Here is a 12,222-nt window from a genome sequence, read left to right on the forward strand (position 1 = left end):
TCTGTTACCATGAATGTCATTCTAGCTGTTCTCTTTCTGTACTTTATATCAAGGTTGACTCTATTTCTATCATTCACTTAATGTCTTCTTTACACACCATGTCATTATTTGTTGTATTGTGTTACCTTCAAAACACCATTTCCAGTTGCAAATTCAAGTCTAGACGTCCCTATTTAGATTTTTGTTATTCCTGTTAATCATCCAGGAATTCGAGGAAGTCTAGACGTCCCTATTTAGATTTTTGTTATTCCTGTTAATCATCCAGGAATTCGAGGTTCAAACAGTTCTAGTGAGCAATTTATTCTTTCAGCTATAACTTAAAATTATGAAACCAAGTTACAGCAAAAAAAATGGAAAACCACACACCTAGAGTGGAATGTGAATTAGTGAAGTCACTGACAAGAGAGGTGTAATACTGCACCCGAGGAAAAACGAAATACCTTTAATACGAGGTGCATTCAAGTTCTAAGGCCACAGATTTTTTTTCTAATTAACTACTCACCCGAAATCGATGAAACTGGCGTTACTTCTCGACGTAATCGCCCTGCAGACGTACACATTTTTCACAACGCTGACGCCATGATTCCATGGCAGCGGTGAAGGCTTCTTTAGGAGTCTGTTTTGACCACTGGAAAATCGTTGAGGCAATAGCAGCACGGCTGGTGAATGTGCGGCCACGGAGTGTGTCTTTCATTGTTGGAAAAAGCCAAAAGTCACTAGGAGCCAGGGCAGGCGAGTAGGGAGCATGAGGAATCACTTCAAAGTTATCACTAAAAAACTGTTGCGTAACGTTAGCTCGATGTGCGGGTGCATTGTCTTGGTGAAACAGCACACGCGCAGCCCTTCCCAGACGTTTTTGTTGCAGTGCAGGAAGGAATTTGTTCTTCAAAACATTTTCGTAGGATGCACCTGTTACCGTAGTGCCCTTTGGAACACAATGGGTAAGGATTACGCCCTCGCTGTCCCAGAATATGGACACCATTTTTTCAGCACTGGCGGTTACCCGAAATTTTTTTGGTGGCGGTGAATCTGTGTGCTTGCATTGAGCTGACTGGCGCTTTGTTTCTGGATTGAAAAATGGCATCCACGTCTCATCCATTGTCACAACCAATGAAAGGAAAGTCCCATTCATGCTGTCGTTGTGCGTCAACATTGCTTGGCAACATGCCACATGGGCAGCCATGTGGTCGTCCGTCAGCATTCGTGGCACCCACCTGGATGACACTATTTGCATTTTCAGGTCGTCATGCAGGATTGTGTGCACAGAACCCACAGAAATGCCAACTCTGGAGGCGATCTGTTCAACAGTCATTCGGCGATCCCCCAAAACAATTCTCTCCACTTTCTCGATCATGTTGTCAGACCGGCTTGTGCGAACCCGAGGTTGTTTCAGTTTGTTGTCACACGATGTTCTGCCTTCATTAAACTGTCGTGTCCACGAACGCACTTTCGACACATCCATAACTCCATCACCACATGTCTCCTTCAACTGTCAATGAATTTCAATTGGTTTCACATCACGCAAATTCAGAAAACGAATGATTGCACGCTGTTCAAGTAAGGAAAACGTCGCCATTTTAAGTATTTAAAACAGTTCTCATTCTCGCCGCTGGCGGTAAAATTCCATCTGCCGTACGGTGCTGCCATCTCTGGGACGTATTGACAATGAATGGGGCCTCATTTTAAAACAATGCGCATGTTTCTGTCTCTTTCCAGTCCGGAGAAAAAAAAAATTGGAGGCCTTAGAACTTGAATGCACCTCGTACATGAAAAAAATTTATACATAAGTATGTATACAATCATTAATTTTTTCCTTTACATTTCTTAATTAACAGGTGTAATGGTATGCAAACATGTTGCTGCAGAGCAGAATAATTTTATTGTGTGGGTGCAAAATTTTTATTAGAGTTCCTCCAGGTGAGCTGGGAATGAAGTAGTTTAGAACTGAACTGATGTGCCAATTGTGATACACTATGTAATCAAAAGTACCTGGACACCTGGCTGATAATGACTTAAAAGTTTGTGGTGCCACCCATCGATAATGCTGGAATTCAGTACCGGATTGGCCCACCCTTAGCCTTGATTACAGCTTTCACTCTCGCAGGCATACTTTCAATCAGGTCCTGGAAGGTTTCTTGGGAATGGCAGCCCATTCTTCACGGAATGCTGCACTGAGGAGAGGTATTGATGTCGGTCGGTGATGCCTGGCACGAAGTCGGCATTCCAAAATATCCCAAAGTTGTTTTATAGGATTCAGGTCATGACTCTGTGCAGGCCAGTCCATTACAGGGATGTTATCGTCGTGTAACCACTCCGCCACAGACGGTGCATTATGAACAAGTGCTCGATCATGTTGAAAGATGCAGTCGCCATCTCTGAATTGCTCTTCAACAGTTAAAAGCAAGGAGGTGCTTAAAACATCAATGTAGGCCTGTGCTGTGATAGTGCCATGCAAAACAATGGGTGCAAGCCCCCTCCTTGAAAAACGCGACCACACAAAGTAAATAGGAATATATAAAAAAAGGGAGGAAGGTTTATCTGTTTAGCAAGAGTAATAGGGGGGCAGATTTCAGACAACCTAACAGATCAAAACGAAAATTTCTGACCTGACACTGACAGTGTTGAGTGTTTATGGAAAAAGTTCAAGGCAATCATAAAATGCGTTTTAGACAGGTACGTGCCGAGTAAAACTGTGAGGGACGGGAAAAACCCACCATGGTTCAACAACAAAGTTAGGAAACTACTGTGAAAGCAAAGAGAGCTTCACTGCAAATTTAAACACAGCCAAAACCTCTCAGACAAACAGAAGCTAAACGATGTCAAAGTTAGCGTAAGGAGGGCTATGCATGAAGCATTCAGTAAATTCGAAAGTAAAATTCTACGTACCAACTTGACAGAAAATCCTCGGAAGTTCTGGTGTTACATTAAATCAGTAAGTGGATCGAAACAGCATATCCAGACACTGGGATGATGATGGCATTGAAACAGAGGATGACATGCATAAAGTTGAAATACTAAACACCCTTCTCCAAAGCTGTTTCACAGAGGAAGACCGCACTGCAGTTCCTTCTCTAAATCTTCGCATGAATGAAAAAATGGCTGACATTGAAATAAGTGTCCAAGGAATAGAAAAGCAACTGAAATCACTCAACAGAGTAAAGTCCACTGGACCTGACGGGATAGCAATTTAATTTCTACACAGAGTATGCGAAAGAACTTGCCCCCCTTCTATCAGCCGTGTACCGCAAGTGTCTAGAGGAACGGAAGGTTCCAAATGATTGGAAAAGAGCACAGGTAGTTCCAGTTTTCAAGAAGGCTCGTCGAGCAGATGCGCAAAGCTATAGGCCTATATCTCTAACATCAATCTGTTGTAGAATTTTAGAACATGTTTTTTGCTCGCATATCATGTCATTTCTGGAAACCCAGAATCTACTCTGTAGGACTCAACATGGATTCTGGAAACAGCGATCGTGTGAGACCCGACTCGCTTTATTTGTTCATGAGACCCAGAAAATATTAGATACAGGCTCGCAGGTAGGTGCCATTTCCCTTGACTTCCGGAAGGCGTTCGATACAGTCTGATGTCGTCTGATAAACAAAGTAAGAGCCTACAGAATATATGATCAGCTGTGTGGCTGGATTGAAGAGTTTTTAGCAAACAGAACACAGCATGTTGTTCTTAATGGAGAGACATCTACAGACATTAAAGTAACCTCTGGCATGCCACAGGGGAGTGTTATGGGACCATTGCTTTTCACAAAATATGTAAATGACCTAGTAGATAGTGTCGGAAGTTTGATGCAGCTTTTCGCAGATGGTGCTGTAGTTTACAGAGAAGTTGCAGCATTAGAAAATTGCAGCGAAATGCAGGAAGATCTGCAGCGGATAGGCACTTGGTGCAGGGAGTGGCAACTGACCCTTAACATAGACAAATGTAATGTATTGCGAATACGTAGAAAGAAGGTTCCTTTATTGTATGATTATATGGTAGCGGAACAAACACTGGTAGCAGTTACTTCTGTAAAATATCTGGGAGTGTGCGTACGGAACGATTTGAAGTGGGGTGATCATATAAAATTAATTGTTGGTAAGGCGGGTACCAGGTTGAGATTCATTGGGAGAGTCCTTAGAAAATGTAGTCCATCAACAAAGGAGGTGGCTTACAAAACACTTGTGCGACCTATACTTGAGTATTGTTCATCAGTGTGGGATCCGTACCAGGTCGAGTTGACAGAGGAGATAGAGAAGATCCAAAGAAGAGCGGTGCGTATCATCACAGGTTTATTTGGTAAGCGTGATAGCATTACGGAGATGTTTGGCAAACTCGAGTGGCAGACTCTGCAAGAGGGGCACTCTGCATCGCGGTGTAGCTCGCTGTCCAGGTTTCGAGAGGGTGCGTTTCTGGATGAGGTACCGAATATATTGCTTCCCCCTACTTATACCTCCCGAGGAGATTACGAATGTAAAATTAGAGAGATTTGAGTGCACACGGATGCTTTCTGGCAGTCGTTTTTTCCGCGAACCATACGCGACTGGAACAGGAAAGAGAGGTAATGACAGTGGCACGTAAAGTGCCCTCCGCCACACACTGTTGGGTGGCTTGCGGAGTATAAATGTAGATGTAGACACACCACAACACCACAGTCTCCGAATTTTACTGTTGGCACTACACATGCTGGCTGATGACATTCACCGGGCATTTGCCATACCACACCCTGTTATCAGATCACCACATTGTGTACCATGATTTGTCACTGCTCACAACGTTTTTCCACTGTTCAATCGCCCAATGTTTACGCTCCTTACTCCAAGCGAGGCATCGTTTGGCATTTACCAGTGCTATGTGTGGCTTATGAGCAGCTGCTTGACCACGAAATCCAAGTTTTCTCACCTCCCGCCTAATTGTCATGGTACTTGCAGTAGATCCTGATGCAGTTTGGAATTCCTGTGTCATGATTCCACTCCACTATCAAATCGGAAACAGTGAACCTAGGGATGTTTAGGAGTGTAGATCTCTCACGTACAGATGTATGACACAAGTGACACCCAATCACCTGACAATGTTCAAAGTCTGTGAAATCTGCAGTGTGACCCATTTCTCTCAAGATGTCTAATGACTACTGAAGTCGCTGATATGGAGTACCTTGCAGTAGGTGGCAGCACAATGCACCTAATATGAAAAATGTGTTTTTTGGGGGTGCCAGTATATTTTTAATCACGTAGTGTATCAACATGGCATACCACCAATGCAGCAGACATCAGAACAGGTGAAATGCAAACACCTGTGGACTGTGGACTGCTTAGCAAGGCACTGCGTAACTGCTGACTGTCTCAGAGTAACAAAAGGACCAAGCTAGGTGACTTAAAATCATTACTGAAATTACCACAGCAAGGCCTGGAGTGCCAACCAGTTTAGTAAATGGGGACAAATACACTCATGTACTCAGAACCACTGTGTCATAGGTTGGGGGCTTGGTTCCTACAAATAACACAGTTTTCAGAGCACAAGACATATTCTGTCACTCTGCAGTTCTGCCTGTCTCGAAGAACCAGAGAGAATGACTGTCTAATGAGTTTCAGTGAAATCATGAGCTGAGCTGTTCGATATAGATCAGTCTGCCACGTGCTTGTTGACTTCAGCACCGAGGCAGCGAAACCTGATGCTTACCACAGCCATGGTCTGCCATTGCTGCCTACTGGGTCATCATGGATGAGGAGACTGGTGAGCAGCCAGGCCCCCAATCATCTGGGTCATCACGCGTGATCTACAAGCTGCCATCTTTGCACCTACAAGTCCAAGCTCAGCCACGCAGCTTCCTGGCTGACTTGTGAACATCTGCTACAGTCTTGGTCAATCCATGGTGGGTGACCGTGTCCTCTCTGCTTGAGTACTGGCATCCTGTACCACAGTAGAGAGACTCCACATGTGCCAAGATGGAGAGATCACAAAGAGTGCTGAGGTGGTGGCTGATCTGTGTCACTGTCATCCATCTGGCACCCACTCACGTGCCATTGCTTCCAACACTGCGCACAACTGAGGCACTGACCTGTGGCAGCAACATCACGACATGCTGACAGAGTGTCTTCATTCTTTCGCAGCACATGCGCCCTCCCAATGCCTGCATATTTGGAAGCTAAACTTTTGTGAATTCTGCTCAACCAATGAATGTATTTACAGGTCACACTGTATAACGCATGCTCAGAGGTGTGAACTAAGCTACCCACCCTCACCCTCACCCTCACATGTCAATGTCACCCATCTTTCTGATTACGACATGACCCCTGGTCATAACATTAGCATCAGGAAGTGGTGCTGGCATGTAACATTTGTGTCAGAGTGGCTGTTACCTCAAAATTTTGCTGGCAATGAAGCCATGCTGTAGTGCCATCTAGGGGCACTAGTACAATGTATTGTGGCGTGTGAACTGTTTCTTCATTAAAGGTCTTCTTTTTAGTGGGTTTGTGTTACTATGGGCCATGTCAGTTTGTAGATTACTATAGTTTAATCCACAAATGGTGGTGGTTCGCGCAGCTCAAAACACAGATAGGTATTGCATTGTTGCCAGTTAGAAGCAACAGTTGTGGTAAGTGCGCAAACACACTCTGTGCTTGAAGAAAGTTTGTAAACTAAAAATTGTCTCTCACTTGCTTGTGCAGATTTTATTGATTATCATCACCGTGACAGCTCACAACAAATGAGTTAAAAATTCACTATTAATTTGCTATGATTATGTTTAATTAATGCATTGGCTACGACTTTCACAGGAGAGCACTGAGAAGACTACTGAATGCTTATTGGCTGTTGGAGAATGTGCACATAGGTGCACAGAAAAAGTCTAAACTCGATTGCCATCATTTGTAACAACAGATATAGAGATGCTTAAACCTGTTAAAACGAGAGGACTTGATATTTTAGAACCTTTCAATAGGACATCCACTGGGAATAAATCATAGATCACTTTTTGAGGTTCTTAGGAATGGTGGATATTCTTGTAAGCAGGCCATTACAGTACAGTTGGATACCATATTTAAATTTGGAGTACCTTATACCTTAGTTACGGATCAGGGCACAAATTTTGTGTTGAATTTGTAGAAACAGTATGAGAAGTATGGAAAGAAATACAGAAGGCGAATACAAAGGTATTAAACAAACAGGAGAAATCAGTCAAACATACAGTAAGTTTACTGCCTATGAAGTAGGGCAGTGGGTGATATCCAGTTCCTTGCACGCCAAAAGGGAAGACAAAGAAGTTTATCACAAGGGCCCTATCAGGTTGAGGAGACTACTTCACCAGACACCGTGAACCTTCTGCTGCCAACAAGAATGACAACAGTACATGTTGGACATCTATGACTTTTCATGGGATAGTCTGGAGTTGACTCCGTGAGTACCATGAGTGGATCCAGAGATGCAAGCTAGGAGGAGGAGTCACAGGATGAGAGAAGATGTGGCTGAGCCCAAGTGTGAGGTACTGTATTCATTAAGGTCAAGAATATGTCTGTCAAGGATTTCTTTTTTTGTGTTTGTGTATGTATGCAATTGTAGTGAATAAGTTATGTTGCTGTAAAGATTTTTTGTGTGTTTCTTTATTGTATTTGAATGGGCCTATTAGTGGGAGCAGCCTTCTGAGGAAAGAGAAAGGGTGATATTTGTCTCTGTCCTTAGGTTGCAATACATCAAGGGCAAGACTGGAAGGAATTTAAATCATAGCAGTATTAAATTTTGTCACCTGAACAGTACTTTTCAGGGCTACAGAAAGTATGGAACCAGCTACTGCCTGAATTAAGCTTAAACATAGAACCTGGTAGATGAAACCTACCCTTCTACTACCACATAATACAAACAGAAGTGGAAACTGACCAATCAGGATTATGTACTCTAATTTCATTTCCGGTAAAGGAACACATGCACAGTTTGTGTTACATCATTCATACATACCCAGTGAAGCTGGGAATTCTTGGGAGTTTCATGCAGATGAGGATCTACAGGATATTATTAATTTCTGAAGATGATAGCAGGTGTGCAGTGATGATGGAGGAAGAGATACATTGTTGAAGGGGGGAAGTAATGGTATGTCTGACCATGGTAATACAAACCAGGTTGGGCACATGTGCGGTGCAATTGTTACTAGCGCGACAGAAGGAACTATATTGTCTGACGCATGTCCTGGGACCTGACTGTATTTCCACTAAGCATGTTGTCATTGGATTTATTCCACCTATGATGATGCAGCAGTAGTGGCAAGTTGTTAAAGCAGGTGTAGTCCACTGAAGCCAGCCAGATTGAACTTTTGGCAAACAGGTTATTAATTAACAACACTACATGTGATAGAACAGCACTGGCATTCCATCTACCAGCCACAATTATGGGGATCATGCAAGTGAACATCTCACAACCACAGTTGTATTTGGCCAGATGTACCTTTGGAATTATTGCCAGCACCTAATATAACATTACTAACTCAAACTCTAGAATCTGACCTAATCCATCCCCTGGATCAATTCCCGAGTAGTTAATGCAACACACAGAGCAGTTCGTAGGACACTGATGCATGACAGTGATTTTATATTGCTGCAATACCAAGTGACACAGTGGCTCTAACTCTGCTGTGTGCGACTTTCATTGTTTTGAGGCAGAGAGCTGAGCATCAGCATGAACCATCAATAGCCCAGATTCCAGCGAACTGGATTCCCAGGGAGAATAAGAGTGTAATCTTGCAGTATGAATGTAAAAGGAAAACATGTACATTTAGTGTGAAGAGAAAGGGAAGCCAGTGGAACGAGCTGTAAAGGTTAAATTGCCAGAAGTGCAGAACAAGTGTGATAATTAGATTGATACACAAAGTAGCACTAAGCAGCACAGTAAGAAAGACTGGATGCAGTATCTAACCCATATTGGCAAGCCACCAATGGTTTTGGTTAAAATTCCTCTGTATTTTGCACAAACATGAAGCATAGTATGAAACTGATTTTAGGGTTGACATGAGGGAGTCGGTCTTGTTCATAGTGGAGGTAATAGTAGTGTACAGCCATATACGAGTACATTAATGTGAGCCTCAACAATTTACAGGGTGATTCAAAAAGAATACCACAACTTTAGGAATTTAAAACTCTGCAATGACAAAAGGCAGAGCTAACCACTATCTGTCGGCGAATTAAGGGAGCTATAAAGTTTCATTTAGTTGTACATTTGTTCGCTTGAGGCGCTGTTGACTAGGCGTCAGCGTCAGTTGATGCTAAGATGGCGACCGCTCAACAGAAAGCTTTTTGTGTTATTGAGTACGGCAGAAGTGAATCGACGACAGTTGTTCAGCATGCATTTCGAACGAAGTATGGTGTTAAACCTCCTGATAGGTGGTGTATTAAACGTTGGTATAAACAGTTTACAGAGAATGGGTGTTTGTGCAAAGGGAAAAGTTCTGGACGGCCGAGAACGAGTGATGGAAATGTAGCACGCATCCAGCAAGCATTTGTTCGCAGCCCAGGAAAATCGACTCGCAGAGCTAGCAGAGAGCTGCAAATTCCACAATCAACTGAATGGAGAGTCCTACGAAAAAGGTTAGTTATGAAACCTTATCGTCTGAAATTGGTTCAAGCACTGTCTGCAGCTGATAAGATTAAAAGAATCGATTTCTGTGATTTTATCCTTGCTCAAATGGAAACAGATGAATCTTTCGTTTCAAAGATTGTGTTTAGTGATGAAGCAACTTTCCACACTAACGGGAAAGTCAACCGTCACAGTGTCTGTATATGGGGCACTGAGAATCTGCGGGAAACAACTCAGTATGAACGTGACTCGCCTAAGGTGAACGTTTTCTGTGCCATTTCAGCCAATAAAGTTTTTGGTCCCTTTTTCTTCGAAGGTGCTACTGTAACTGGCCTACAGTATCTGGAGATGTTAGAGAATTGGCTCTTCCCTCAGCTCGAACAAGAAGCACAACAATTCATATTTCAGCAGGATGGAGCGCCACCACATTGGCACTTATCTGTCCGTAACTACCTGAACGTCAACTACCCAAGGCGATGGATCGGCCACCAGGCAGCCCGTGACAGAGCACTTCATCACTGGCCTCCAAGAAGCCTTGATCTTACCCCCTGCGATTTTTTCTTATGGGGGTATGTTAAGGATATGGTGTTTTGGCCACCTCTCCCAGCCACCATTGATGATTTGAAACGAGAAATAACAGCAGCTATCCAAACTGTTACGCCTGATATGCTACAGAGAGTGTGGAACGAGTTGGAGTATCGGGTTGATATTGCTCGAGTGAACTTGTTTTTGAGTGAAAAAAAACCTTTTGTTGTTTTGTGTGTGTGTGTGTGTGTGTGTGTGTGTGTGTGTGTGTGTGTGTGTGTGTGTGTGTGTGGGCATGCCTGAGAAATGGTGAGATGGACAGATGAGGGGAGAGAGGGGGGTGGAGCGGGCAGAGGAGATGGATAGGGAGAGAGGACAGGACAAGGAGATGTGAAGATGGAGGGAGGGGGAGGAGGAAATGGACAGGGAGAGAGGAGGGAATGGACAGAGAGAGGTGGGAGGATGAGTTGGGCAGACAGGGAGGGGAGAAGGTGATGGGCAGAAAGAGTGTAGAGGAGGAAAAGGACAAAGAGATGTGCGAATTATGTGAGATTCATCTTTGTATGTCTGGGATATCTTCCCAAAGCCCTGGATCGATTTCAACAAAATTTAGCAGAAAAATATCAAGTCTCACAAGTATCAGTACTGTAGGGTTCATAACCTCCCAGCTCCAATAGGAGCAGATATAGAGGCAAAAAGTGTTGTTTCTCAGCCCCTGCAATTTAGGCTTCACTGTATGTCAGACATGCTTTGTAGCAACAAATGGTTTTCCACTACTAGCGTGTAGCCTCCTTTGCATGACAGGCATGTTGTGGTTGTAGTATAGGTTTGCCTTACTGATCTGTGAGACGTGCTTCTGTCAGTCTCGTTTAAACACGCGCCCTAGTTACACCTTGGCTTCCCGCCGGCGCTTTTCTGCGTGGCGGCGCCGTCTGTTCTCCTCGTCTCATGCCTCGCCCGCTAGGTCAGTGGGTGGCAGTATGCCATCGGCTCCAGAAGTGCTTGTTTGTCTTACTTGCGGTGGTTTGTGTGGTGTTGGTCGGCTCATTCCACCGTGAGGTTCTACGGCATAGCGTGTCTAACTTGGAGAAACCGTTAGCTCCGATAATGCTTGTTCTGGTTGGAAGAGAATTGAAATAAGGAGCTGTGATGTTGCTGTTCTGGAGAATAATGGGAGTCGCCAAGGACAGTTGCTCTGGGAATGTTTTGAGCACTGAGGGCGGCAGGTTTTCTTCCGGGACTGAACTTGAGTATATTTCGCTATTGCCGTTGGGCTTTTGACTTGCTATTGCTTTGTATTAGGGTGGTGTTTGTGACTTCCTTTATGTTGCTGCCGCCGACATTGTGTGTTTTCCGTCCACCAGTTTAGCTCGCCAGTTCTGAACCTATGAAAGAAAAGGTTGAATGTTAGTTCTGCACTGTGTTTGCGGAGTTTGACTTAGAGTGTGTAGGTTGTTCTTGTACTGCTGGGCTGGTTCCTCGGTTAGGCGTTGACGTGAGCGTGAATTGCTTGGTCAAAATTTGCAGTAGGCACTCCGGGCATGGTCGATGCTGTACAACGAGGATAGTAGAACATGTTGAATCAAAGGCTGTGAATGTGAACTGTTGCTCTGTCATGTCACACTAGGAGACTGTCTAATTAGGTACTGATATATTGGTGGCTATCTATTGATTCTTGTGACCAATTTGGTAGGCAGTTCCAAGCCTTCATGTTCTATGTATGTGAGAGAAAGAAAAGAAATTTGTGAAGTACGTGGCTGTGCACACCTTAAAAGTTGTTGGTGCATGTGTTTATCTTAAAGATTGTTTTAATACCATATGTTATTATCAGCCCCCTTTAGACTGAAAATTTTACAGGGTTAGAAAATTTGATTTGTATGTTTGCCTATATGAACAGTGTCGATTGAGCCGGTGGCTTTTACGCCAGTTTGTGAAATGTGGCAGCTTTACACTGCGGTTTAATGATTTGTAATTGAAGGGCATCATTTAATTCCTCTTTGGGGCTCGCCTTGTATTTTTCCTGTTTCGTACTATCTGACGATTGTAAATCATGATATTGGGGCACGATGACTGATTGGTAGCCTTGCAGCTGCTTGTATTTCACACTCAGTAACTGTGGTTAAACTTTCGGAAATTTGCTGGCCATGTTG

Source organism: Schistocerca cancellata, chromosome 2 (genome assembly GCF_023864275.1).
Source record: "Schistocerca cancellata isolate TAMUIC-IGC-003103 chromosome 2, iqSchCanc2.1, whole genome shotgun sequence".
In the NCBI taxonomy this organism is placed as follows: domain Eukaryota; kingdom Metazoa; phylum Arthropoda; class Insecta; order Orthoptera; family Acrididae; genus Schistocerca; species Schistocerca cancellata.